This window comes from Synchiropus splendidus, chromosome 11 (genome assembly GCF_027744825.2).
Source record: "Synchiropus splendidus isolate RoL2022-P1 chromosome 11, RoL_Sspl_1.0, whole genome shotgun sequence".
Taxonomy (NCBI): Eukaryota; Metazoa; Chordata; class Actinopteri; order Syngnathiformes; family Callionymidae; genus Synchiropus; species Synchiropus splendidus.
The window spans coordinates 21,738,835-21,764,745 of NC_071344.1; the positions used below are offsets into that span (position 1 = coordinate 21,738,835).

Sequence of the window (25,911 nt, forward strand, 5' to 3'; positions counted from 1 at the left end):
TACGGATGTGACAAAGGGGGGTATTAAGAACATCCTGTGACTAGAGAACGCAAACAGCTGATTCAGTGAATAATGGCGTACAGGTATATTGTGGAAAAACTATTTATGCTATAATCTCATTTGGACAGATCAGAACCATATTTCAACAATATTAACTAAAATCATTGTTTTATCTCAGTGATAAACCAAATTTCTGAACTTCTTCACTGAAGAACGTCACAGTTGTAAGACTGTTTGTGATATGTAGCTATATGAACTACATGTGAAAACAAGCTGGCTGGTGAAGGTTATGAACCAGTCTCATTTTCAGAGGTCATGAGTTACCGCTTAGAAAATGATGTGACGTTTCTTTGAAATTGTTGTCTAGTACCCTAATATTTTAGAACAGATATTGCCATCTTGTGGCCAAAGAAAACGAGGACTCTATTTCATGAAGCCTGCACATTTTTACCTACACAATATGCTTAATTTTCTTAAATGTCTAACAACCCTGTTATAATGTTTAACATTATGTAAACATGAGATTATTCCATCCATTATATCAGATTTAGCATGCATTGCTCCATTCACTAACAAAAGTTGGATGACAAGTTTTTACAGTATCTCTCGCTCCATTCCTTTCTTGGAAAGCTACCTATAGTCCCAAATATCACATGTCTGTACCTGTTGAAAAAAAGTAAAAAGATGTTTCTTACTTTTGCACACAAACACTGTGACTTTCTGACATTCTGACCTGCATCAATGTTCTGTATAGTGAATCTAGATACCCCAAACAACTGGGCAATGCAGAGAAGGTTGGATATAGTTTTCCGAAATTATCGTACTTGGATGATTAGTCAGTCATAGGTGACTCTTTTATTTTGGTGGCAGGTGTTGTGGAATTTCTTGACTTCAATAAAGAGAGAATTGTCTTTTATGAATATTTATTGAAGAATCTTTGCAAATGGAGTGTGAAGACAAGTTTGTGAACTTGTCTTGTATGAAGTTAAAACTCTCACTGAGGCAGTCTCAGTGAGCATACACTTTATTCACTGCACAGGAGGGATACAGATTAACATCGGAGATAACAAGCCAGAATGTAGCAACAACCTTAAGCAGCTGTGAGAAGCTCAGTCTGAGTCTGAGTTCTGAAAACAAGGAGCAAAGAGGCAGCCTTCACCAGTAACCTTCCATAAGTCTGAGTAATGTCAGTAACTTTCCATTGGTCTGAACAGTAACAATATTTTTTCCATCACACAGGCCATCTGATGGACTAAAGTAAAGTTAGTGCATTCATAAGATCTTACGGAATCCAAATCTGGTTCCAGACAGCACTCAGAATGACCATCTTGAAAATATTGTAGTGAAAATAGGAAATACCGCATCATGGACGACAGCGTCTGTGACGTGGATATTATAAGAATAATATCACCTCGAAATTTTGGGCACCACCTGAGATACAGTTCTCAGGAAACTATTAATATAATTAATGATAGCAAATTAATTGATAAAATAACGTAGTCAATCTCTTTATATGAAGTCGCTACTTAACTGTCGTGATTTAATGACCTTTACCGATCATAGGCACTTAGATTGATTATAATACATTCCAAAGTAACGCAAGCATGACCATGGTAATTTTATACGTTTGTTAAAGAAAAGCAGAACAGATAAAAAGGAAAGATTGTAGAAGTGATGTCCGGGCTCTCAAGTGAGGGGGGACAGTTCCTTGATTGGCGGATGAGCGCAATTGGCTGGCTCTAGTTCACCTTGATGATTGGCTGGTTCATCCGAGCTGCGCTCCTCCCAGTGTCCAGTAGTGGGAAGCAGAAGTCCATTTTGGGCTTGAGGAATGTGACCTAACTAACTAGAGTCAAAAGCCGAAAACGACAGGTGAGCGAGACGAAAAAGCTAATAGCAATATGGCGGACTTGTCAGCAGTTGTAATTGAGCTAAAAGCACTTCCTGCTATTGATGAACGCTTGGGGAAAACGGCCAGCACAGTTGCTGCCTTGGAGAACAACTTGACGGAAGTTAAAGGAAATGTTGCCACTAACACATCGCGGATCGAAGAGGCTGAGAGGCGGATCGACCTGGAAAACTGAAGCAGACGAAATCATCTTTGATCGGTCTCTGTGAGGGCACAGAGGGAACTCGGCCAATGCAGGAATACATCCATCCGTTATCGTCCGCTTTTGAGAGCTTGTTTTTCGAGCAGCGAGACAAGGCGAAATCACAAAGGACGGCAACAACCTTTACTTCACTAAAGATCTCTCGGCAGAAGCTGCAGAGGAGTTCCACCGTGAAAGTAATCTGCCTAACAAACCTTAACAACACGATGAGAACCGCGATTGTCACTCAAATGTTTTGATTTCTTCTTCCAAGTCGAGTTCTTACTGTAGAGCGATTGAACCACACTTATGATTCAATATTGAAATGCACTGCATGTGAAAATGCTGCACTTTAGTTAGCTCTATGTATCTAGCCATCTGCTGCTCCTGCTCCTAGTGCTTCTTACTAAGGAGATCAGTTGCCTGATTGTTTATGATCGCCAAACTCTACTCAGTAAAAACGCAGATGGGGAAAGCGCAGCAGGCGCCTCGTTAAACTACGAGCGCGTCTGCAGTCTGCCATGCCCTCAAGTCTTCCGTGCACTAGATTACAGCACCACCTTCATATACTGCTCCCGGTAAACTGTGACTATTTTAACTCCTGACTATAATAAACTCCTCATCGTTGGTGATTTTAGTATTCATGTTTGTTGCCCGGACAAGCCCCTGGTGAAGGAATTTCTGATAATTCTGGAATCATTTAACCTTCAGCAGTCTGTGCTAAGCCCCACCCATGACAAAGGTCACATACTCACTTGGTCCTCTCTCACGGTCTGCCTGTGTCCAACCTGGTGGTCGAGGAAACAGTTTTTTCTGACCATTGGTCGGTCATATTTGATGCTCCAGTATCCACAGCCGTTTCAAAAACTCCTGCAGCAATTAGATGCCATCGCTTTGTTAACTCCTCCACCACCAGTCACCTGTGGCTGCATCAATTCAAGCAGATACTGAACAGCTCACCACCTGGTTTAACTCCACATGTCAATCTATTCTAGACATTGTCGCACCTTTAAAAACTGTTAAACTCAGGCCCAAGCCTGAACCCTGGTTTAATAGCACAACCCGTGCTATTCGGCAGGACTGTCGCAGGGCTGAGCGCAAGTGGAGGAAGGACAAGCTGGAAGTGTCTAAACAGATCTACCGACAGTGCTGGAGAAATTATCAGGTTTCAGTTCAAAGGGCTAAAAGGGACAATTTTTCACAGCTTATTGTACGCAGCCAAAACAATCCACGTGTTCTGTTCAGTACGTTCAATTCAATTCTCGATCCTCCACAGGCTGCCTGCTCAGACTCAACCTCTGACACCTGTGATCTGTTTTTAACATTTTTTTTGCCACCACCAGGGCTTCTCTTGCAATCCCAGACGTGGATCCTCCCCGTGATGTTGTTGGTCCAGCTGTTTTTGACCAGTTTGATCCTATAACTATGACTGATCTCGAAAAAGTGGTCAGACAAATGAAACCTTCTGGATCTCCCCATGATGTAGTGCCTCCACGTCTACTCAAAGATGTTCTCCCAATGATTGGTCCACTGGTTCTTCAAATTATTAACAGCAGCCTGGCATCTGGAGTGGTTCCCAATTGTTTTAAGCATGCCACAATACAGCCACTGTTTAAAAAAAACAAGTCTAGATCCCTCAGCCATGTCAAATTACAGGCCTGTCTCCAAGCTGCCTTTCCTCTCCAAAATTCTGGAGAAAGTAGTTTACTTGCAACTACAATCCTTTTTAGATGATTTTAATATTTTGGAGGCTTTTCAGTCTGGTTTTAGGTCTCACCACAGCACAGAATCTTTCTCAGAGTTTTTAATGATATATTCTTAACTTGTGATGCTGGAGAACATTGTGTGTTGGTTTTGCTGGACCTTACCACTGCTTTTGATACAGTCGATCACAACATTTTAATTTTGTGCCTCGTCCACTCGGTGGGCATCGCTGGGTCTGCGCTAAAGTGGTTTAAGTCGTACCTGTCCAACAGAACCATGAACCTAAAATTGTTGAATCCTCCACTGCATCTGTTTCCTGTGGAGTTTCTCAGGGAACAGATGCCCTCTACTGTTCTCACTTTACCTTCAGCCACTTGGCGCCATCATCAAGAAACATGGAGTTTCTTTCCACTTCTACGCGGATGACTGTCAGCTATATCTCCCTTTGAAGAAGGATGACTGCCTCTCCGTGAACCTGTTTCTGGATTGTCTGACAGACATTAAAGCTTGGATGGCCCTAAACGTCCTGAGTTTTAACAATAAAAAGACTGAAGTGATGATTTTTAGACCCAGTAATGTCTGTGATCCTCTGTCTTTTAACCTGGGTCCTCTGTCCAACAATGTTAAACCTGTGGGTAGAAACCTTGGTTTTAAAATGGACAGTGATTTTAAATTTGATTCTCAGATCAGCGCGGTTGTCAAGTCGTGTTTCTTTTATCTCCGTCGGCTCTCTAAGGTGAAGACCATTTTATCCAGGCAGCATCTGGAAGCAGTGATTCATGCTTTTATCACGAGCCGACTGGACTACTGCAACTGTCTCCTTGTAGGTGATAGCCAGGTGTCACTGTCCCGTCTGCAGCTGGTCCAGATGCTGCAGCCAGGTTCTTAACGGGGTCACGCAAAAGTGAGCATATCACCCCAATTTTAGCTTCTCTCCACTGGCTGCCTGTGACTTTTAGAATTGATTTTAAAGTTCTTCTGCTCGTTTTTAAAGCTTTAAATGGTCTTGCCCCTCTGTATTTGGCGGAGCTTCTAACCCCCTACGTTCCTCCACGGTCCTTGGTCAGCTGACCAGCTCCTCCTTGAGGTACCTATGTCTGTCTGTGGCCCCCGGCTAAGGAATGCCCTCCCTCCCCATGTGAGACAGGCACCATCACTGTCCACTTTTAAAACACTTCTTAAAACACACTTTTACTCCTTGGATTTTATACAACCACACAGCTGATCTTCTTTTTAGTAATTGTTTTTTCTTTTCGTCTATCCGCCCTGTTTTAAGGTGGAGAGTGAGAGCGAGAGAGCGTAAAACCTATTTAAGCATAAATAGGACGTTGGATGACCTGAGAGGGTTTCCGCTGCATCCAAGTTAACGATCGTAGCGCACCGCCACTGGTATTAAATGAGGGTTGGCATTAACTTCGGAATAACGAGTCCCTTGTTAAAGTGAAACACTTTCTGCATCATGGAGGTGGATTTTATTATGGTCGTCTTCAGCGTGTATAAAGGGAACATCATTGAATTTCAGTTTGGTGTACCAAGTTATGGTGTGATTTTTGACGGTTTTGTCAATATGTCTGCCAGATATTTGTAATATCCTTGGACATGTCTCACCAAGGTCACTAGCAGTTCAGGGGGTCAACATAAAACTGTTCAGTAATGTTATCTGTTTATCTTAATCTTGAATGTCAAAACGGGTGTGCTTTGATCACACATAATGATATGATATAAATGAATGTGTCCAATGTAGCTGAAGTCAAGTCACACTACCTGTAAAAATGATGGTTACTCACGTAACCCAGGTTCTATGAATATGTGCGCCCTCTAACGGCCTTCGCTATTGGTTAATCCACATCGAGGCACTGGACTCGGCCTGAGACTTCGATTGATTGGCTCTCAGCCCAGGAAGGCACCACCCACCACGTATAACTCTCCCCTGCTCCCGCCGCTCTGCTCCTTTTGGAACTCAGCGGAAACAGGCCTGCTGGGCAGCCATTTAGAGGGCTACGCACATATTCATAGAACCTGGGTTACGTGAGTAACCATCATTTCTATTTCATGTGTGCTCCGCCCTCTAACGGCCTTCGCTATTGGTTAAAAAAAGGCCGTAGGGATTGGAAGAAGGAACGGCATCAACAGTCTCAGCGGAGGAAACACATACTGAAGTCCCTGCAGCCACGTCGCGTGCGCCAGAGCATCCACCCCCAGGGTGGGGTTGTCCGACGCCCTCAAGGAGAACCACAGAGGGGCTTTGTAGTTCATCCTTGACGCGAACAAGTCCACGACCGGAACCCCGAAGCGAGCCCAGACCGCCTCTGCCACGTGTGGTGTGAGACCCCACTCTTCCGCCGACACGCCTCCTCTGGACATTCTGTCCGCGTCCACGTTCAGCACACCTGGAACGTGACGCGCTCTCAGAGATAAAAGATGAGAGGCCGCCCACAGAACAATGCGAGCCGCCACTCTGTGCAGAGAGAGAGCTCTCACTCCCCCTTGGCGGTTGATGTAGGCAACCGTCGTGGAGTTGTCTGACCTGACCATCACGTGAGGACCTTCCAGACGCGGCGCAAAGTGTTCCAGCACTTTCTCCACCGCTAACAACTCCAACAGGTTTATATGCAGCGTGGAATCCGACCAGAGTCCTCCCACACGCTCCTCTCCTAGCACGCCTCTCCATCCTGACAGGGATGCATCCGTGAATACGTGCACGTATCACTGGACGCAGCCCATACGGACACCTTGGTGGAGACGACTGCTGGAGGCCCAAAAGATCAGATCCAGATGAACTTGGGCCGGAAGGATCACCAACTTCGATCTGTCCCTGACTGGGTCGAGCCTGAGATGCGCGAACCAACATTGAAGGCGTCTCATGTGCAAGAGTCCCAGTTTGACTACCGAGTGAGCCGCCGACATGAGACCTAAGAAGGTCATCACCTCGCTCACTCTCAACCTCTGGGCACTTCTCGCCAGTCGTCCAGATATGTCAGGATTCTTAGGCTCACAGATCTGAGCGGCTCCAACGCAGCATCCACCACCTTCGAGAAGGTCCGTGGAGCTAGGGAGTACCCGAAGGGCAGCCGGTCGAACTGGTAACAGTTGTCCCCCACTGCAAGCAGTTGCTTTATTGTCAGCATCCTGAACGAGCAGGAGGAGATGAAGGCATTCAGTCGTCGCAGAATTGGTCTGAGACCTCCCGACCTCTTGGGGACCAGAAAATACACAGAGTAGAACCCTCTCTCGCGGTCCTCCTGAGGCACCAGAGAGATAGCTCGTTTCGGAAGCGACTCCACCTCCTGCTCCAGACACAGACGCTCTGCTGGGGAGCAAGGAGACGTGAGACGGATTCCCGTGAACTCAGGGGGGCGGCGACAGACCTGAAGTGCGTAGCCCCTGCTTAATGATCTGTTTAACCAAGGGGCGAGGGGGCCGCACAAATCCACCCACACCGAGTGAAAGTCTGTGAGGGGTTGAGCCAGAGACAGAAAATGCCCGCCCGACACATCTGGTATGTATCCGAAAGGGCCGGGTGCCGCCGTCCGGAATCGCTGAAGACACCGTGGGCCGTGAATTTCCGGCAACATGGGAGACGTCATCAGCATGGGAAGCCGGGAGATGTAGTCCACTGCTCGACACGGTGACGCTCGGCGCAGCTGCACTGGGTTCATTTGACACAGGTGAAGCAAAATGGCCACCAGTGACGACACTCACCCGAGCGCTTGGAGAACACAGACGGGACCTCCCGGAGGCAGGCGGTGCAACGTGGCTGCCAGAGACGACAGCTGCAGAGGCCGCTGGGAAATGAAGTCCCTTAAGCCGGCCAGCACTCACCTGTGCGTTTGAAGAGTTCGAACCAGGCCGACATGACACGGGCGGTGCAAGATGGCTGGTGGCCGAGGAAGCTAGTGTTAGCCTAGCCTTTTTAGCTAGCGAACACGAAGCTTGAACACGAGGGAGGCCTACGGAACCGGGCTCAGGCCGGCACGTAAAAGCAGAACCCGAGTGCGAAGACCCGCATGCAATAAAAGCATTAGACGACACAAGATACTTCTTCTGTGGTTTATTTGCAGCAGAGACAGATCTTGGGCGTTTGTGTGCGGGTGTCCTACAGCAAGGAGCGGAAGACGAAGGTCTGGCGGATGAGGTAGGGGGCTGGGCACCTTCGCGGCGGCGAAAGGGGTCCTCCTGGACGTCTCTCTGGCCCGAACGAGCAGACTGAGATCTCTGAGCCAGACGGAAGTGCTCTGAGAGCTTGGCTGATGACGTCTGTGTCTCCATAAGCTCCATAAGACCCGAGACGTTGGAGCCAAACAATGTGTCGTCCGTGATTGGTGCTCCAATTAGGTTCCGCTTCTCTGGCTCCTTAAGCCCTGTCTTGCCACAGGTTGCGTGCCGCTATCTGGGTGAGGGCGCACGTGCGAGCTCCATCCACCGAGGCCGCCAGCGCCATCTTCTGAAATCCTCCAGAGCTTGTCCCCCTGAATGGATTCCTTCTCGAACAACAGCCTGTCCATGGAAGCTGCCAGGAAGGTCATGTTGTTCGCCAGTGTCCGAACGTGCATACCGCACGCATAAGCCCGGTCCAGGAAGGTGGCGGTAGTACGGTCTTTCTCCTCAGGGAGCCGTTGCTTACTGCCAGTCCAGAGAGAGGAGTTAGGCACCAGACAAAACCCAAGCGTGTCCCCCAGAGGTGGCAGCCCCCTGGTGGGATCGATGGCTTCCACAGTGGAATACACATGCCGTGTATTCCGCTGTGGAAGCCATCGATCTCACCAGGGGATCCCCCAGGCGGCGCCTTGATCGTCAAGCCGAGTGGACCCAAAGCCTGGTCATTTTAGGGACCGTGGCTGAGGGTCTGGACGCCTTCTTCGCCGCCTTTGCGTACAAAGGTACTGAGAAGTCCTCCTCTTCTGGTTCCACCTGGACAGGAAGGGACACTCCGAGTGTCTCCACTGCCTCGTGGAAAAGTTGGGGCATTTCGTCCATCGGGTACCTGCTCTGGCTAAGTCCCGCTGGAGTACTCTCGCCCTCGTCCACCACCCCCAAGTCGTTGTAGTCGTCGTCGGGGAAAATCTTGAGGTGGACCTCCTCCTCGTAAAAACGATGCTCATCCTCCTCCGTAACGTCCGCCCAAACCATCTTCGCTGGAGGTGGTTTAGGAGTGGGCTGAGGAGGCTGAGTAGCTGGAAGAGAGGCCGACTCCTGGTCCCGCCTGCGTGGCTCTTCCAGGAGAAGAGCCACGCAGGCGGGACACGAGTCCAGCAGTCTCAGGTGTTCAGGCCCCAAGCAGACGACACAGGCGTCATGCTTGTCGGACTCACCGAGAGAATCAGCGCAGGACGAACAGGAACGCTCCATGTTAACCCGATGGTTGTAGTTGCAGGCTGAGTGGAAAAAGGAGCAGAGCGGCGGGAGCAGGGGAGAGTTATACGTGGTGGGTGGTGCCTTCATGGACGGAGAGCCAATCAATGGAAGTCTCAGGCCGAGGCCAGTGCCTCGATGTGGATTAACCAATAGCGAAGGCCGTTAGAGGGCGGAGCACATATGAAATAAAACTGAGACATGTGCAATAATGGCACGAAATTGGTTTATCTTTACTTTGCAGCAAGATTCTACCAAGACAGCAGAGACCACAGCTGCTGTACAGAACATCCTTGCAATTCTGAATCAGTCACTGGGCACCAGCTCAGATAGGACTTGCGAGACTCAGGGACAGAGTTCAGGCCAGCGCCCAAGCTTGGATCAAGAAATGGCCAGGTCTAACATTCACACATCACATATCCATGTATCTTATCACCAATGACGCTTGAGCAGTGGTCTTCAGTAGGTACAGTACCGTAGATATTTTGCATCTATCTATCATCTATCTATCGATGTAGATAGATAAATCTCTCTTTCAGTTAACAGGTTCTTGGTCTGAAAAACAGTAAAGACCCCAGCTTTAAAGTGATTGTTGATAAACAATTTACTGTAAAAAAAAAAGGTTACAGGTCTTTCCCTGGATTTTTCAAGCGAGGATCTAAGCGTAGGCAAATGACCGTCAGTAAGCCAGCAAAAGTAGTCTGTAGTGAAAGTGACGGATGGTCTAGTCACGGACGCCTGCGTCTGTGACGTGGATATTATGGAAAATAATATCTCCTCGAAAGTTTGGGGCACCACCTGAAATATAGTTTCCAGAAGACTATTAAGCTCTCTTGATTAACACTTAATTAATTAATTAACTGTGGTAACTTAATTAATTATTAGCGTAATCAATCTATTTATCTGAAGTCACTACTCGTGATGTAATGTCCTTTACTGATCAGAGGCTCTTAGATTGATTATAATACACTCCAAAGTAACGTGATCAAGACCAACGTAAATTTATAGATTTATTTAGGAATAAAAGAACAGAAAGAAACAGGAAAGATGCAGAAGTAGAATAATATGATCCCAACAATATCGCGATGGAAACGCAAACCAGTTATGAAGCAATGTCAATACTGCATCAGACGCGTATGTAACTGATGGGAAAGTTGAGACGTTCTAGTCTAACTGTCAACCTCAGGCAAGTAATGATATTACTAAACCCCAACACACCAATCTGTGCAGAGATGACAAGCAGCGGCTTACTTTGGCGATGAATGGAGGGATGAATGGAATGGAGGATGGATGAGAGGGTGATGAGTAGATGCAGAAGGTCGGTCAGGAGGTGAGGGAGGAGGCAGGCGGCTTTGGAGGGAGGCGTCCTGGTTCTCAGCGAGGTGACTTGGAGGTGATGAGGACCCGCGGCTTCAGGCGTGGATGGCACTCTCGGATCGTCTTCCGGACCGCCGTGGATCTTTCGTCGCAGACGGGGTGATCGTAGCTGGCAGAGAGCGGCGTAGGACCGAAGGCGTATCTTTCTCTCGTGCCAGGTGATTCACCGGTCTGAACAACCTTCTAGAGTGGTCGCCTTAATGACACACTCCAGGCAGCGGAAGGTTGTTGGAAGTTGGACTCGCGTGCTCGTCACGGCCGCCGGCTGTGATCACGTGGTGTGACTGGGCCGTTCCTGAAGGAGGCTCTGGCTTGGCAGACCGCTGTAGGACGAGGGCGACGTGCAACTTTGGAGAAGTTCTCGATCACTCTCACACTTGGATGGGCAGCGAGTGGAACGCTGGCACGGCTTCAAGGGTGGAGGAGAAGCAAGAGTCTTTGCAGGAAATTGAGCAGGAACCGTCGAAGAAGTTGGTTGTAGTTGGTTGTAGGAGGCGAAGGAGCCAGAAGAAGCGGCAGAAGAAGGGGAAAGAGGAGCACAGAGGGACACAGAGGGCTGAACAGAGGGGTGAACAGAGAGGGTGGACAGAGAGGAGAACCTCTGTAGACTGGGTCTTTTAAACTCTCATGAAGAGTCTCCTTGTCCAGTTTTGATTGGTTGAAGGAGTTCCATCACCTATTGCTGATTGGACGAGGATTTCCAAGCCTGGCCTTCCTCCTCCTCCTCCAACGGGGTCGTAAATTCCAGTCTTGAGATGGGAGATTTTGATCCCCCCAGTACCGGAGTTTTATTTGACAATAAAACATTACCTGAGTTGTAAAATTGCTCACAATCTGTCAAAACTTTCCCATCTCAATTTAAGCATTCAAACGACACCAAACATGACCACTCTAGCACATTGTCTTATTATAATGATCAACATAACAATCAACCATTCATGTCAAGTTTAACATCACATGTTCAGGGCATCTGGTTTGCTGGAACATCCTGTGGAAACCATGGGTAAAGTGGGAAACATAAAAGTCCTTTTTCAGAAATACACATTAAGACACATTCACATACAAGTCTGTCTTTGTTCATCTGGAACCTGGAGAAGGGGGAGCTGTGTGTGCCTCCCACCAAACACAAGTTCACAAGTTGGTCAGGGTTTTTCCTCTTACGGCACAGCATCCTGGACTGTTGCTCTAGTCTCTCCCCCCTTTGACCATTCCAATGATTTATGGTCCTTATCGGAGGGTTCAGAAACCTCTGAGCTGCAACAGGCATAGTGGAAACCCAAGGAGATGTCTCCGAGTTGAAGTTACACATTCCAGAAAAGTCCACCAGGTCCATGCTTGAATCTCTGGAGAAGGAATCACTACAAGTCAAACGCTAGAACCCGTTTGATTTCACAGTTTTTCTTTTTTACAAAAACTCTGACACAACCCCATCACCAGACCAGGACCTGCAGCACATGCAGGTTGATCTTGGTAACTCTTTGCATGAATGCAGACTTGACTCATTTAGAGGTAAGCTGTCTTTCTTTCACATCCAAACAATTATTGTTGTTTGAAGTGATATTACCAACAAATTTTTTTTAGGTCTCCAGCCTGTTCAAAGAGGCATATCCAAAGACGCAAACAAGCACTGGAGGATGGCTCCTCTACAAAGCAGCTGGTACAAATTCCTATGTATATTGTGATTAAGGATATATATGTATATATCAGTTCTGCACTCGAAGAAGGCGGACGCTTTTTCTTTTGTTACCTCCTGCCCTTATCTCCCCTGCTTCTGCTCTTTGTCTTGTGCGGTCCATGTCTGAGCTCATGGACTTGATCTGCTGGTCTCTTAACGCTATTGACCAAATTTTCTCGACAAAGAAAACGGGTGAAGGAGAGCCTGCCTGCCCTGCCGGAAGGTTTGCAGCCGGATACATGATACATGATGATTGCCGCAGGCTAGAGGCAATTTCTGAGCACCTTTGCAAAGTGGATAACAACGTGGAGAAGCTGTCAGCTCGGCTTGGCACCCTTGTCTTCAATGTCTTCTTTGGCCCCCACTGTGCCTCCCTCCTTCTTAGCGCAGAAAATGGTGGTGCCTGATTGGTAGCAGCTACCCTCGATATCTGCACTGGGAGTCCTCCCATCCCAACTGCCTTCCCCCTCCGATATGTGCAGTCCTTGAGTTCTGTTGTGTCTTTGATGTACTCATGTGCTGAGGAGTTTTTACAGAAACCCTCACTGCGCCCCCACTCACAGGAGCCTAGTTTGGGAGTTGCTTTTTTTCTCCCTCCTCCTGCCTCGTGTTGTCTATTCTTACTGTGATTGCTACTTCTGTCCTTCCTGTTATGTCTTGTATGTTGTGTCTTGTCGGACAGGAGTTCAATTTCGTTGTTTCTAATTGTGGTGCAATGACAAATAAAGCTTCATTAGCTTCATTATATATATATATATATATATATATATATATACACACAGTGGTACCTCGGTTCTTGACCACAATCCGTTCCAGACGGCCGCTCGAGAAGCGATTTGTTTGAAATCTGAATCGATTTTTCCCATTACAATTAATTGAAAAAGAAATAATGTGTTCCAAGCCTTAAAATAGGCTTTTGTAGGAGTGAATGTAGAGTGCCTGCTGCAGGTGCTCTGTTCGTCTATGTGTGTGGCTGCTCCAGAAGTGAAGAGGTGCCTGGTGCGTGTCCAGCTCTGAATGTGCGCTTCTGTGCAGTTTGGCTCTGACAAAGTAATAAACCAAGTCACGCTCTGTCCGAGACTCGCCTCATCCCTGTCTGAGCTCCAGCCGACAACAGGACACCAAACCCTGGAGTGCGCGCTCCAGCCTGGGAGGTGTGGAGAGCGAGCACCTCCCCTCTGACACTCTACCATGGTCCAGCACGGAGACAAGAAAGGTTTTACAGTTCAATATCAGTAAATGTAGCTAACGGGACACGTCTGCATACAGAGGCTGCGTTATACACAATAACAAAGCGTGTCGTGGGTCAGCTGATCGGTCCGCGCACGTTATGTCTTTTCCGGCTTTTTTCGGGGGCGTTCAAGTTCTGGGTTTTCGTTCGAAATCAGAAGCAAAAATCTCGAAATTTTTGTTCGAAATTGGATTTGTTCGAAGTCCGGGACGTTCGAAAACCGAGGTACCACTGTGTATATATATTGTTCAGGAGCAGAGGAAACATTAAGGCTGAGGCGTTGATTAACTCTTGTAGACTGCTGATGAGTTCTGGTGGGATGTTTAGGTGCTGAGATGCCATTGTTGCCAAAGAAAGCTCTTGTTGAGCAACATCCAGGAGGTACTCCATATCAGTTGTGCCATTTTGAAGGATGAGACTGAATCTTGTTTGGATTACAAATACTCGCCTCATATCCAAGGAGAAATCCCTGAAGCTCTGGAGGAGTGGAGAGTCTGACTCCCATAAGGAAATTGCCCACTGACTGGCCTTATCAAGACAGGAAACTGAAGGCGCCGGAACCAAAACACGAACCGGGAAATACACAGAGGTACTGGGGAAAAATCTGCAACAAAAGAGAGGCAAATTAATATCAAGCCTTCTAAATAGGGAGAACACAAACACGCTCGGAATCTAATTCACAAGGTCCAATCAACTAAAAGCACTACGTGGAGGAGAACACTCAAACTCACACGAAGGGAAAAAACTACAACAATTGATTACAACAAATGAAAAGTGAGAATATAAAAAAGCTCACACGCGGGCTGACTGGAGAATGAAGGAGAGGAAACAGAAGCGCAGCGAGGAGGAGAAAATGAAACTAAGGAAGAGGCTGAAGAGGCCTGAAGAGGCGCGGACAAAAACTAGAAATACTCAGAGTTCAGCGAAGAATGTAAGTCTTGGGAGAATTATCGAATGACACGAAGTGACCATCTAGCAGCTCGCAGACTGGAACCCAGGAGAAGATATTCAAGGATTGATGACTGATTGAGTTCCAGCTGCGCTGCCATGAAGGCAGGTGAGAACATGGAAGGTATGATGTCATTGTAATCAGTGATCATGCTCCCATTACACTAAATATGTATATCAATAAACTTTTTCATAATCCACCAACTTACAGTTGAGCTGGGTGCAAAATTCTGAATTTGTGAAATATGAGGGAAACAAAATTGATTACTACTTTGAATTTAATATGATGAAACTAATGCCAGTATAAGATGGGATGCATTCAAAGTATACATTAGAGGAGAAATTATTCGCTATACAAGCATCAAATCAAGACAAAGAACATTGGAAATGGAAACAGAGAGGCAAATGAGAAAGTGAGAAAGACATCTTAATGAAGATTTTGACACAGATAAGGAAAAACCAGCTCCTTTGAAGAACTAAATACAATAGAATGTCAGCTGAAGAAGTTGCAAAAAGCCTTTTGTGGCTGAAACAAAATTATTATGAAAAAGGTGAGAAAGCGGAAAGTTATTATCCTGGCAAATAAAAAAAATGCAATCAGAATGAGTTAAATGTATTACAAATTCAACTGGCCACTTAACCTCTTATCCATTGGAAATTAATGAAAGTTTTCGCCTATATTATCAAGCACTGTGTAAAACAGAAACAAGTAAAATTTTGGAAGAACAAAATGAATTTCTTGGATGTTATCAATTTCAAACAATAAGAGATGACGCAAAAAAAGAACAAGATCGTGACTTGACTGTTGAGGAAATTTCAAATGCAATTCAGAGTATGAATAGTGGAAAAACACCAGGGCCTGATGGGTTACCTGCTGATTTTTATAAAAAAAATTAAAAGACAAATTGATTACCTCACTGTTAAACATGTTTAACGAATCATTTCAAAATAAAATTCTTCCAGAATCCTGTCGATTGGCTTTGATAACATTAGTTTTAAAACCAGGAAAACCAGCTACTGAATGCTCTTCTTTCAGACCAATAGGTCTGATGGGATGTGATGCTAAAATTGTGCAAATTACTTGCAAAAATTTGAACGGTATATCCCATTCTTAGTGCATAATGATCAAAATGGTTTTGTGCTGAAACAACAGGGATTCCATAACATAAGAAGAGTATTAAATATAATCCACGAAAATTGTGATGCAAAAGATACAGCTGTGCTATCTTTGGACGCAAAACAGGCATTTGATAGAATAGAGTGGCCATTTTTATTCAATGTTCTGCTAAGGTATGGATTTGGGAACAATTGTCTTCTATAGGTTAAAATTCTTTAGAACTATCCTATGGCCAGTGTTCTAACAAGTAATCTTGCTTCAAAGCCCATAAGGTCAACTCGCCAGGGATGTCCATTATCACCCATGTTGTTTATACTCGCCATAAAACCATTAGCGATGGCCATTAGAACACAAACCAGCAATACAGGCATTAAGCTAGGGGTCTGGAACATAAGTTATCGTTATATGCTGATGATGTGATTATTTTCTTTCTTACCAAATTTATGTACCATCATCCCAACTTTGATGAGTCATATAAAATCATTTGGACAGTTCTTTGGTTATGATATTAATAACTCAAAATCATCAATACTATTTTTAAATGGTGAAGAAAGATCAAGTCCTCACATAAAAAAAACCATTTATTAATGCTAAAGATGGATTCATGTATCTTGGAGTCAAATTACCCCTCTAATTAATTATTAATTAATTAATTATGATCCTCTGATTGAAAATGTCAATCAATGGATGACATTACCTGTATCAATAAATATTGTAAAAATGAGTATTTTACCAAAATTCTTATATCTATTTCAGTCAGTTCCTCCTTATCACATACTTTCTTTAAAACGCTTGACACAATCTTAAGTGAATTCATTTGGAATAATAAAAAACCCAGACTGCGACTACGATTACTGTACCTCCCATATGAAAGGGGTGGACTACAATTACTGAATCTAAAATGGTACGACTGAGCTGCTCAAATACGAGCCACAATGTTTTATTTTGCAAATGAAACACACCCATCATGGATGCTCATTGAACGGACATCATCACCAAATCGTCCTCTAAGGATGCATTTATACTCAACAGATCCAAAAAAAAAAATGTAAAAACAAACAAAAAACCCATTTCTAAAAGATACAATTGACGTTTGGTATGAAGCACATAAACACGTTGGGGATGTCCCCTGTATTTCCCAATTCACTGCCTTCTGGAGAAATGGGCTCTTGAGAACACACAAATTCTAAACAGTCAACGTCAAGTAGATGTCCACTGAACCAGCTTGACAGATGCGAATCCAGCCTTCCCAGCAAGTGGCTGAGTAGTGCAAGCTGGGAAAAAAAGCATGACTAAGTTAAAAAAATATTCACGCTCAATAAAAGATACATATTTTATAAACATAAGTAATGACACCAGTCATTCAGCAGGTGTGATCACTGTTACAATATCATACATTATCATTATCGTGGTAACATTGTTAATTTAATTAGTTAATTGTAAACAGCTGACCAAGTGTCTGTGTTTTCTTTTGTTTTAGTACCACCGGCGTGTGAGCCACAGCCTGTGTCAGCCTCTTTGGTTTCATTTGTAAAGTTTGCTTCCTTGTCAGTTCGACAACATTTTGGAGTTATTCTTTGTTTGGATCATTCTGTTCCCCCTGGAGTTTGGATTATTTTCATATTGAACAATCTTTGTGAACTTTGAAGAGTTTGTGCATTTGGGTCCACCACTCAGCTTCACCTTACATTCTCATGACGAATTTGAGATTGGATGCTTAGAAAAGTTAAGCAGTAAAGTAGCAGTATAGCAAACAATTAACAGTTTGTTTTATATTTACCTTATTTTAATTCTCCTTCATAACAACTTGCGTGTCCTTGCTGTGACAACATGCTCCAAAACTTTATTGACACGTTCACTTGTCTCCAACCTCACGACCTCGCGACCAAAATAGACCAAATATCTTAATGTAGCTGATTGACCATACTTACGTACATTAATTTCTATACAATGGTAAATACAGTAATCGTATCCGGTATTTTATTTCTGTTCACTTTTATAATGTTTTCCCCGTGACTAAAATAATCTAAAACTAGTAGTAAATAGACATGACTAAAATGTGACAAAGACTACGACTACTACTTTCACCCAACAAATCACACTGGACAGATAAACATCAGCAGATTTTGGAGCAGCTTTAGATTATCTACTTCCCTGATTTCTCCAAACCATTTGTGCTCCACGCAGATGCTGCAAGCAAAGGCCTTGGTGCCATTCTGTACCCACTCAGGATAGTTGGAATTTCTGGAATTAAAGAAGGAAATCACTGAAGGAAATCTGTAGGTAGTAGCTTAGTAGTTTAGTGGCAACAACCCCCTAACTCTTTACAGCAACATTTTCTAGGCATGGACATTTTCTGAGACCTGTCACTTACTCCTCGAGTCCCTTTCAGTAGTTTGTAAAGTGAACTAGCACGTCAAGAGAAGTTTTGAATATATTGTGGATAATACCTTACCAGTCCTATGAAGGCCAAGTGTACTACGTTGCGTGTGCTTCGGTGCTTGTACAGTGATGGTATCCGCAGTATTGATCTTGCTTCCCTCAGCTGATTAGATTTGGCCAAGAAATTGTACCTCAGCTCTGAAAAGGTCACACTTGTGTGACCTTTTCTCTACATTTCTTTGCAAGTGGAGGACTTTTCCAACATGTTCAATGTGATCTTCAAAAGACCGTCTGTATACTAGTGTGTCATCTACATAGATGACTGTTGCAAAAGGTTGAATGTGATGGAATTGAAGAAAAACCAACACCACCACCATGGGAATTCCACCCAGGGGAATTAACAATTTTATTATCAACAATAAAATTAAAACATAATGGAAATGGCAGTGGCAGAGTTAAAACACCTACCATCACAATTACCAACGGTGGGGACAGGGGAAGGGAATCCAAAAAGAAATTAAATTGCCTCACTCTTCTGTGACACACACGTCACAAGTTTGTTGACCATTATTATTGGAGTTAAAACCTCTCACCAAAGCACAGCATGGTGTAAGAAGAGGGATAGAAAACCTGCACGCCAGACTGAGATGGAGACGTTTGGGGTTCCAGCGCCCAGGAAGCAATGGGATTTGGCGAACCTGCCGGGCTGTTCTTAGATGGCTCACAACAGAAAACACTGGCAAAGACATGGAACAAGCATACACAGAGATCAAGGAGGCCTCAGAAAACATTAAAATTATGAGACTGAAACTGGCTACACAGAGACTTGCAACACACAGAGGTGAGCAACTGAAAGTGAAGGGCACCTGCCAGCTTAAATGCAGACACAAAGATCGTTCAAGTACGCTGAGGATACCGCCACCCATTCTGAGGATGAGCGTTAGTTTGGATTTAGACCTGATCAAGTTAATATTCACAGTGTAGAAAGAGGATGACGTACAGAGGAATATGCTGATGTGTTCCAAGGAATAGGAAAATTCCCAGGAGAATGTCGCTTTTACATTGACCCGAAAGCCACACCTGTGGCATATCCACCACGCCGTGTCCCCACGGCACAGCTGACTAAAATAAAAAAAGATAAGACAGTAATAAGACAGTGAAGTTGAGGCTAAAGCTATCTTTCACTTGGAGTTATTTTCACCAGGGATGCGAAGCCACTGACTCAGCTGTGCTTATTGTGTGGTGAGAAGCAATCCAGCAGCGCCATGGTCATAAGCAAACTTAAATGCCATCTCCAAACACCCTTCCCTTCAAAACAAGCGGATGGACTATTTTTTACAAAAAACCACAAAGGTAAATGAGCACGCCCTCAAAGTGAAATAGCTTGTTGCTGAACTCGTAGCTAAATCAAAAAAAGTCTCACACTGTGACATTAAATTTGCCAGCTTGTAAAGTCATTGTAAATGTGATACTTGGCCCTCACGCTGCCAAAGAGATCGCTAAATTGCCTCTCTCAGATAATAGGGTTGGGGTTATTGCCAGGCATATTGATGACATGCCTGCAGGCACTGAAACTGTTGTTTGGGAAAAGATGTGCATCAGTAAGAAATTTGCCTTGCAACTGGATGACTTGACGGATATTAGTGAACATTGCCAGCCCATGGCCAACGCGCGTTCTGCGAATGGAGAAGCCATAAGAGTAAAACTTCCTATTTCACAAAGCAATGCCAACAGGAGAGGAAATATTGTAGGTCACGTCAGAATATCTTGACAAAAGCAGGTTTACGTGGGGAAACTGCACAGGTGTATGCACTGATGGAGCCATAGTATGGAAGTATTTTGGTTTTATCACATTGAAATGTTTTTTTAAATAGTTGAATTGAGTGATCTGTATATTGGATGGTTGAATTAGTTTTTATTGAATAATTGAAGTAATTTTATTATTGTAAGGTTGATTGTTCTTTTGAATAATTATATTTCAAAATTTGAATATTTTCAAAATGAATGATTTTTTTTTTCACATAGTATATTCTATTTCCAGTCAGTCAGTACATCATGGCTGATTCAAAAGAGGCGGTAAGATTTCAACTATTCACTTTTACGGATTGTTGTGACTTTGGCAATAAATAAAACGGTCACACGCAATGATTTCCGAAATCTTAGGTGATTTAGACCTACCACAATTTTTTTTTTTTAAGTACGGTGTAGTGTGCACGATAGTCTCACTGCCGATTGATGAGCTCGCCCAACTAGCCAGAACTCATAGAGTATGTGTTGTCACGAAGTGAAAGGTTACAAGAAGGAACACATTTGCAACATGGAAGTGTAATGGATAGTGGTGTGTTTATCAGTTTTTATGAGTTTGCCCCTATACCGAACAGACCGACAGTGCAAACAGAAATGCAGAGATGTTGCAGGGTCTAGCACAGTATAACTGTGTGGGAAGCTTTGCGGGGCACTGGGATGTCATCGAGGTGAAATTATGTTATTATTTTTTACATTTGTCACATGGTGCAGATGAGACCAGCCCTTAAAGAAATGTGTTGGCCCCGACAATTGACAAGTTAGAGATGAAGTGAAAGACGCTAAGTCAGATTTTGACAAATATAGTATTAATTAATGTCAGGTTTACATAATTAATTGCCAGTCTGTTTCAGAAAGAACTGCTCGTGACCTGCAGGAATAGGTGCTTATACTTGCTAGTTGCAAGTTATATAAATATTAATTGTAACCACTGTACATGGGACTGATAAAGGACATCTAATCAAAGTGCATGCATGCTTGTTGGTAAGTCTTTTCCTGCAATGTTTACAAGTGGTAGAAGAAGAGGAAGTGGAAAGAGGCACCACACTGCTCTCTGCCAAAAGAGAGAGAGAACAAAGAGTAGAAGGAGTGACCATTGTAGATCAGGACGTGGCAAAGATTAGTAAGGCTGTAGTAAGAGGGGCTTTGAAGAGGATGAAGAGTGGAAAGGCAGTGGGTCCTGATGATATACCTGTGGGAGTGTGGAAGTGTTTAGGAGAGGTTGCCGTCGACTTTTTGACTAGAACATTCAACAAGGTCTTTGCGAGTGAGAAGATCCCTGAGGAATGGAGGAGAAGTGTGCCAGTACCCATCTTCAAGAAGAAGAAGTTGTGGGAAAGAGTAGTGGAAAGTAGACTAAGGTAACTAGGCAGAAGTTATCATATGTGAGCAACAGTTTGGCTTCATGCCAAAAAAGAGAACCACAGATGCAGTGTTTGCTTTGACAATGTTCATGGTGAAGTACAGATAAGGTCAGAAGGAACTCCACTGTGTCTTCGCGGACCTGGAGAAAGCATACAACAGAGTGCCAAGAGAAGAGTTGTGGTATTCTATGAGGAGGTCTGGAGTGGCATAGAAGTATGTTCGAGTGGTGCAAGACATGTATGCCAGGTATAAGACAGTGGTGAGGTGTGCTGCAGGTGTCACAGAGGAGTTCAAGGTAGAGGTGGGACTGCACCAAGGCTCAGCTCTGAGCCTCTTTCTCTTTGCGATGGTGATGGACAGGTTGACAGATGAGGTTAGACAAGAAGCCCCTTGGACAATAATGTTTGCAGATGACATTGAATCTGCGGTGATAGCAGGGAGCAAGTGGAAGATTAGCTAGAGAGGTGGAGGTGCGCCTTAGAAAGGAGAGGAATGAAGGTTAGCCACAGTAAGACAGAATACGTGTGTGAATGAGAGGGACCCAAGTGGACAGGTGAAGTTACAGGATGTAGAGATAAAAAAGGTAGAGGATTTTAAGTACTTAGGCTCAACTGTACAGGGCGATGGAGAGTGTGACAAAGAGTTGAAGAAGCGGGTGCAGACAGGATGGAATAATTGGAGAAAAGTGTCGGCAAGGATGAAAGGGAAGGTGTACTAAACGGAGGTCAGGCTTGCAATGTTGTATGGTTTGGAAACAGTGGCACTGAGGAAAAGACAGGAGGAGCTGGAGGTAGCAGAGAGAAGATGCTGAGGTTCTCTCTAGGAGTGACTAGGATGGATAGGATCAGGAACCAGACTATCAGAGGGACAGCACATGTCTGGTGTTTAGGAGACAAAGTCAGAGAGGCTAGGTTGAGATGGTTTGGACATGTACAGAGGATAGATAGCCAGTACATTGGTAGAAAGATGTTGAGGTTGGAACTGCCAGACAAAAGGTGGAGAGGAAGGCCAAAGAGGAGATTTATGGATGTGGTGAAGGAGGACATGAGGTTTGTAGGTTTGAGAGAAGTGGAAGCAGAGGACAGGGTGAGATGGAGGAGGATGATCCGCTGTGGCGACCCCTGAAGGGAGAAGCAGAAAGGAAAAGAAGATACTTTTTGAACATAGCTCTTAACTAGGGTTGCAACTCACAATTATTTTCGTTGTCGACTAACCTATTAATTATTTTTTAGATTAGTCGACTAATCGCGATTACCTTTGTTTGGACCTATTTTGAATTTCTGTTTAACCTAAAGTTGCTTAAATCATCTCACTGTGATACTCAGACACCATACATTATTAAACAAGTACATTAAAATAATGACACATCATAATCCAGGGGCATGTATCAACCCTGTGAAGCATGAAGCATACAACAGTTGAGAGAGAGCGCCAATTCTTTAAAACTGAGGTGTTTATTGGTCCTTGAGAAGAATTTAAAATTATCACTATACACATATGTGTTCAGCGAAGCTCCCGAGTTCAGTTCTGGATATTATTATAGGGAGGAGATACACTGAGGACACTTCACTACATTACTGTATAAAAAAAAAAATCAGTCTAATAGCGCAGATGTGACATGTGTGACATCATTAAAAACAAATCAATCTCCTCTTACAAGTTATCTACATGCTAACCAACATGCCAGCTGTTAGCTAAGGGTCTGTGTTGTCACAGGTGTCGAAGGGATTTGCTCAACCTTAAAGCGCGTTATCTTTGCAAGCAAAATGAAGCCACATTTTTGTTTTGAACACTACTACCTGTTGCTGCTCAAACTCCTCCGTGACTGTGACTGAGGCGCTCAGTCGGAGGTGGTGACGCGAGGCCTGGGGCGATTGACGTCGACCGAGGACAAAGACACACCTCTGGAAAGGGCCTTATGAGCAACTGAAGTGTCCACCATGTCCCTCAAGTAGGATTGAGCTAAGGTCAGCACAGATGACCAGTATGCCACCTGGCAGATATCCACCATGGAAGCTCCGCCAATCAGTGCCGCTGAAGCAGAGATAGACCTTGTGGAATGTCCTCTGAGGCCCTCTGGAACTTCAGCTCCTGTGGCCTCATACGCCGTTTTGATGGCTGAGTACATTCAGTGTGCCAGCCGCTGGAAAGAGACCGTTCTCCCTTTCAGACTCCACCATAACAGACGAACAGACCGTCTGACAGTATGAAGTGGACACAAAAGATGCAGTTTCGGCTCCTGCTCATTTTGATGGGGAGGAGAATGGAACGACCATAATCGTTTATCACCTGTGAGTGATACACCAAGGTGATCACCTTTGGTCTGAAAGCAGGGTTAGGGTGAAGGGTTACTGAATCCCTTCCATCGCCAAATGACATACAGTTAGGGTTGACTGATAATGCTATCAGATCACTCACCTGTTAGCTGTAGCTAAAGCTAAAAGCAGGACCGTCTTAAGGGTCAGGTCAGGGCCAGAGAAGATTCCGCCAGGGCCTCAGGCCTTCTAGGACCACCTGCAGATTCCATCTCGGAGTTAGGCTCCTTAAAGGTGGCCTGATCCGTCTGGCACCAAGCAGAAACCTCTTGACGGGTAGCTTCTCACTGAGAAATGACCCAGGGCCTGGTATCCCACAGAGATGGCTGCCGGGAACACGTTCAGCGTGGAGGCCACCCGTCCTCTATCCAGCAACTCCTGGAGAAAGGAAGGCAGACCAGAGGCAGGACAACTGGATGGTGTGAGACCTTGTAATCGACATCAATTGGTGAAGACGCGCCACCTATTGGCATAGGCCCTGTTGGTGTCTGGTGCTCGGGCACTCTGTACTGTTGAAATAACTGCACATCTGGGATTGGCCATGGAGGTCTCGCCGCCAGGCTCATGCTCGGGCTGTGCTGAGCCACCGTCACAACCAAGAGTTTCTGTTCCGCTAAAAAGGCATCATTAACCTGAGTGGGGGAAACTCGTGAAGAAGCCCCCGCAGCCAGTGTATCCACTCCGAGCCTCGGACTGTCCAGTGCTCTCAGAGAGAACCACAGCGGGGCTTTGGTGTTCTCCTTGGACGCAAACAGGTCTGCCACCGGAGTCCAGAATCGCTGCCAGGTCGTGCCCGCCACCACTGGTGCGAGGCCGCATTCGTCCGCGATCGCGCCCCCTATGGACATTCTGTCCACTCCCAGGTTTAGTGCACCTGGCACGTGGCAGGCTCTCACAGACAAGCGATGAGTCACTGCCCACGTCAGGATACGGGCCGCCACCGTGTGCGCTGGGCACAGCCCATAGGGACCTCTGCCATAAGGCGCGCTTCGAGAGTCCCAGATCGTCCTGGCGGGCTTAAGTTGACAGACAAAGTTGTTTGTTTCTGTCCTGGACCGGGTGGAGACGATGATGCACAAACCAACACTGGAGACATCTCAGGTGTACCAAGTCCAGCTTCACCACTGGGTGTGCGCTCTCACCTGATGCACTCTCTTCATGACGGCGATCTGCTCCAGCATGGTCGTTGCACTGGTCCAAGGGGCGCGTCGTGATCCTGAGCGAATCGAGGAGGATCCCTAGATACTGCACACAGCGTGAGGGGTGCAGATTGTTCTTCTGGTAAGGTGAGGTAAGGTGAGACGGTGAGACCCGGGCGTTTGATGTGTTTCAATATCAACGGCGTGTGCTTGATCACCTACTCCCTGGACGTTGCCAGAGCCAGTCGTCCAAGATAGTCCGAATTTTTACTCCTGAATTCCTGAGAGGTTCCAACACCATGTCCACTACTTTGTTTACGATGTGAGTGTTTAGCCTTCGAAGGTCCAGGATGGGTCTCAAGGGAGCCCTCGGGAGCCCTCAGGGGCTTCCTTGAAGGGGTTGCTGAGCTTCCAGCTTGCGGGAGAAGCTGGCTGTTAGCCTAGCCTTCTTGGGTGTGGGTTTGCTCAGGTCTTGGGACACAGAGTTAACTACCTGTGAAGAGTCTGCTGGACTCCCAGATTAGAGAAGTGACCACAGCATTAGGCAGAGTGGAATCCATTTACAACATCCAGGTTTCGTCAAGCCCAGACGAGACGGTGAAGACTGTCCTATCAGCAGTAGCACATGTGAATTCAAGGAGAGGATGAAAAGTATGAGACCTAGTACTACATCAGACCTCGTAATAGAGATGCAGACATACCTGTCAGAGTTCTTGTGTCAGTTGTGCAACTGACCCATTGTCATGATGGAAGAGATGTCCCCCTCAGTTAACAATAGGCTTTCTGTGGTGATGAAGGCCAGTCATTGTGGCCACCTCTATACCATTACAAATATTACAAACATGGATTCAACTTGGTCATTCAGTGTTTGGTGACTTTCTGTGTTGTGTGAAACAATAGCATTTATTTTTTGTTATTTACCTTGTTTCTTTTCAACTCCTCACTGTTTTGGTGACAGAATGGAACAGGGAGGACAGCATCCACGTCTGGAGTGTGTGAATGCAGGTGGAGTGATGGGGTGCGCTATTGTTCTTTCTCATCTTTGACCTCCAGTGATAGCTGTTTTTCTTTCTGTAGCTTTAACCCTCATGTGTCCGAGATGTCCCAGAATGAGTCCCATGAATTTTGTCTGAAAATCACTAGCAGAATATTACATTGAAAATAATGTCAGTGATAATAAACAGAGTTTATCTCTTACAACAGCAGACAAAAGGACTCAAGAATGTCTTTGTCTTTATTCTAACTTACCAGTCAGACAGTTTGTTCGGTGATAGCTTTGAAGTGGTGTTGAATCGTCTCACGGCTTAAATAATCGTCGTTGACGGAGGACAGAGTGCAGATGAGCTCATTGTACGGGGACTGAATTAACAATGACACAAGTTGATCTGAACGAAGAACTAATCGTTCATTGAG

General features: G+C 45.2%; 1 long non-coding RNA gene across 1 annotated transcript; it reads right to left on the reverse strand.

Moving 5' to 3' along the window:
• Nucleotides 1–24,710: 24,710 nt before the first annotated feature.
• Nucleotides 24,711–25,688, reverse strand: LOC128767629 (uncharacterized). Its single transcript, XR_008416146.1, has 3 exons — nt 25,420–25,688; nt 25,200–25,315; nt 24,711–25,107 (listed from the first exon to the last, which is right to left on the reverse strand). It is a non-coding gene; the product is annotated as an uncharacterized LOC128767629 (long non-coding RNA).
• Nucleotides 25,689–25,911: the final 223 nt, after the last annotated feature.